Genomic DNA, 4,356 nt, shown 5'->3' with positions numbered 1-4,356 from the left:
TCGCGCCGGCGCACTCCCACGCGACCTTCGCCCCCGCGCCTCCAGAGCGAAAGACTGGGGCAGTGAGGCTGTCGGCGCCATCTTTGAATTGGTCAGAACGCTCCTTTCAAGGCCCAGAAAAAGGAGAGCAGTTATTATTTTTAGCTGGTGCTACAAGCATGACCAGTGTTAGATACACCATCCCCCGAACGGGCACGCTTGAGGCATGCGCGGCTTCTCCCGTGGGGAGGGCAGTGCGACAGTGAGCCGCCCGCGCCCGGCTCATGACCCGCAGGCCCTGGACCAGCAGGGCAGCCTGGGCCTCCCAGCAGAGCCGAGGCCCGCGCTGCTCCGGTTGGCGGCCACCTCTGCTCTCCGGTTTCTGCCCTGATCTCCCTAGCCGGTTTGGCCCACTGTATAAGCGTCGGCCGGGGACTGAAGGGTCCCAGGTTCGATTCCAGTCAAGGGCATGGAACCTTGGTTACAGGCACATCTCCAGTGGAGGGTGTGCAGGAGGCAGCTGGTCGATGCTTCTCTCTCATCGATGTTTCTAACGCTCTATCCCTCTCCCTTCCTCTCTGTAAAAAAAATCAATAAAATATATATTAAAAAACAAATCCATATGCTGCCCTAACCGGTTTGGCTCAGTGGATAGAGCTTTGGCCCACGGACCGAAGGGTCCCGGGTTCGAGTACCGTCAAGGGCATGTGCCTCGGTTGCAGGCTTGCGGCAACCAATCAATGTTTCTCTCTCTTGTCTCCCCCCTCCACTCTCTGTAAAAATCAATGGAAAAATAAAAGTTTTTTTTTTTTTAAAGACTCAGTTACTGACTGGGTACCGTGTGCCAGGCAAAGAGCCTAAACCTTTATGTGTGTTGATCTTTTTAAAAAATATACATATTTTTATTGATCTCAGAGAGGAAGAGAGAGATAGAAACATCGATGAGAGAGCATCACTGATCAGCTGCCTCCCGCACGCGCCCCCTACTGGGGACCGAGCCCACAACCTGGGCATGTGCCCTTGACGAGAATCGAACCCAGGACCCTTCAGTCCATAGGCCAACACTCTATCCACTGAGCCAAACCGGCCAGGGCTAAGTGTGTTGATCTTATTAAAGCCTCAGAACACCGCTAGGAAGAAGCCAATGTTTTCTGCCCCATGAGCGTGCGGATGGCAGAGTCATGCCCCGGGTCACCCAGGAAAGCCCACGTGCACCTGCCCAAGACCCCACAGAGGGCTGCCTGGCCCCAAAGCCCTGTCCCGAGCCTCTCGGCCGGACCCTCCCGCCAAGTCCCTGGGCCGCCTCCCTGCCTTCCCCGAACTCTCGGGGTGGAAATGCCCAATTAGGGGCCTGTGCACCCAGGCCAAGTCCTCATCAGGCCCTGCTTCCGCCAAGGCCTGGAGGACCAAGTAGGAGAAGCAGGGATGCTGAGAATGAGAGCTGTGGGAAGTTCTTCCTACTCCTCCTGGAAAGGGGCCCTGACCCTTGGGCGGGTCTGCCTGGGGCCAGACCGCAGTGTGCGGGTTCTTGACTTCGTGCAGGAAGTCTCACAACACGAGTCCTGGTGCATTTAGTGTAGAGGACGCTCATTAAAGCTGGGAACAGTGCAACAAGGAAGGGCCTGGGAGAGCAGGAGAGGGACTAGGTGGGGAAATGGGCCTCGGCTGGGCTGCGCTGACTCACAAGTCAGAGAAAAGGGGACCTCGGGGAAGGCTCGGGGGACTTGCGCTGCCCCTGGTTGTAAGCCTCAGGTTGTAAGCCTCCGGGGATTGCTTCAGGAGATGCTCTGGGAAGAGGGGGGCGGGAGGAACTAACCTGGCCGTGGGAGGGAGAGCGGGACTGGGACCTGGATTTGAGGGGATTTAAAAGGCTGAGCTTTTAGGGGACGTCTGAGCGGAGGATCCAGTATTTGTCAGTTTTATGCTGATGTACCAAAAAGAGATTTATTCTTTTAACTCCCTCTGTGCCTGGGTGTGGTTGGCAAATGGCACTAACTGCCATCTCCCGGAGTAGGGTGATTTAAGCAATTTACCCTCCGGTTGGGAGGAGACATGCAAAGGACTTACTCCTAAGTGTCCTTGGTCAGGGCGGATAGGAGTTACTAGCGGGCTGCAGACTGCGTGGCATCTAGATTTTCTGGTGGCTGCAAGCTGCTGTTCAACTATCTGTCTCGGTTTCCCTGCCCCACTTGTCCTGGCTTACTAGCCGCTCTCACTACAAAGAAAGAGCCAGACAAGATTCTTCTTGTGAGGCCCTCCTAATGCTAGAAAAAACTGGCAAACATCACCAAGGATTCCAGAAATCACACTCAAAAAGAAGCTCATGGCTGTGGATGCCAGGAGGCCTGGATTTGAAGTCTAGGATGCAGTCTGTCCTCTTACGCTCAGTACTCTCTGGGCTTGGGGTGCCCAGCTGTGAAATGAGGCTGTAAGACCAGACCTGCTTTCCCCAACCGAAGAAGGAAAACATTTGATGGCCGGCCAGTGTGGCTCAATGGTTGAGTGTTGACCTATGAACCAGGAGGTCATGGTTCCCATAATTCAATTCCATTCCTGGTCAGGGCTTGTGGGCTTGATCCCCCAGTAGGGGACATGCAGGAGGCAGCCAATCAATGATTTTCTTGCATCATTCATGTTTCTGTCTCTCTCAGCCTCTCCCTTTCTCTCTGAAATCAATTAAAACATAGTTTTTTAAAAGAAAGAAAGAAAGAAAAAACATTTTAGGAAGAGAAGGGTGTGGGTAAGGTCCAAAGTATTAAATGCCCAAACAGGTCAATAAAGAGAATGGCAGAAACTAGATTGGCAGTTTAGATGATATCTGGCGGCCTTGGCAATTTCATCGGAGTAGTGGGGACAAAAACCAGCCTGCAGAGGGTTTAGGAACAAAAGGAGGAAGCAGAGAAAGTAATAAACGTTGTTGGGAAGCTAAACACAGGAAGTGGGTGCGAGTGCAAATTGGTAAAACCCAATTGGAGGGTAATTTTCCCTTAAAGTATACCTCCTCTTTAATCTAGATATCCCACTTATGGGAATTCTTCCTCAGTTAACAATTACACATTCTCAGACATTGAGCCCCAAGGATATTCAGCAACATATCATTTATAAAAATGTTACTACTCCGCCCACCAGTTGGGGGAAGGGAGGATCTATCAGTTAGTATGTTAGTAGTGACTGATTCTGTAGTCAGTGTAAATGCCGAGCCAAGCTGTGGCACACAACAGGTGTTCACTAAGTATTTGAGAAGCAATTTCTTTTTTTATATATATACTAGAGGCCCAATGCGAAAAATTTGTGCAAAGGGCTTGGCCCTCACAGCCCCGGGCTGCCCCTCGAAGCCCCAGCTGGCAAGTGATGGAGGTTAGATTAAAACCCAGAACTGCCGAAACCGGTTTGGCTCGGTGGATAGAGCATTGGCCTGCGGACTGAGGGGTCCCAGGTTCGATTCCGGTCGAGGGCGTGTACCTGGGTTGCGGGCACATCCCCAGTGGGAGATGTGCAGGAGGCAGCTGATTGATGTTTCTCTCATCGACATTTCTAACTATCTCTCTCCCTTCCTCTCTGTGAAAAAGTCAATAAAATATATTTTTTTAAAAAATAAATAAATAAAACCCAGAACTGCCTGATTCAAAAGCCCATGCTTGTCCGACGTGCAGGAGGCAGCCGGTTAATGATTCTCTCTCATCACTGATGTTTCTCTTTCTCTTTGCCTCTCCACTCCCTCTCCTTTTCTCCCTGAAATCAATAAAAAATATATTTTTATAAAAAGCCCATGCTCCTTTCTTTAAATCACTCTGTGCCTCAGTTTTCTTGTCTGCAAAATGGGGATACTTAGGCCTATCTCATGCAGTTGAAATATGACTGAATGAGGTAGCACTTGGAGAGCAAGCACACAAATGTCCTAATTATTCATATTATTAGCACCAAGCCGCAGGGGAGCAGGGAGACTGGGCCTTAAAGGTGGGAAAGATTGCGAGCCACCCTTGTGCTAGGCTCTGCCCTGAATGAGCTTAATCCTGCACAGGAGAGGCCGTTACAACGCCCTGTGGGTCAGCTCTGGGTGATGGACGGGGATGCGGAGTCAGGAGCAGAGAGCAGCGGGCTTCTGGGCTGAGGTCTGAAGAAAGAGAAGTCAGTCTGGCAAGAATAACTTAAAGGCAAAGAGAGGAGTGGGAGGAGGGGAGAGTCTGCAAAGTGGAAGGAACAGCACCATGGAGTCGCCAGGCAGAGAGAACCTGGTGCCTCGATGCGGCAGGTGGTCAGGGCCAGATCACGAAGGCACTAAAGGGACACAGAGTTTGGACTTTATCACTGTGGCATCTGAAACACGTAGATGGCTTTTCAGCTAGAAAGTGACTTCGTTTGGATTTATGTTTTTAT

The sequence above is a fragment of the Myotis davidii genome, unplaced genomic scaffold, assembly GCF_000327345.1.
Source record: "Myotis davidii unplaced genomic scaffold, ASM32734v1 scaffold142, whole genome shotgun sequence".
Lineage (NCBI taxonomy): Eukaryota > Metazoa > Chordata > Mammalia > Chiroptera > Vespertilionidae > Myotis > Myotis davidii.
The sequence above is the reverse complement of the archived record's forward strand: the minus strand, read 5'-3'. Positions refer to the sequence as shown.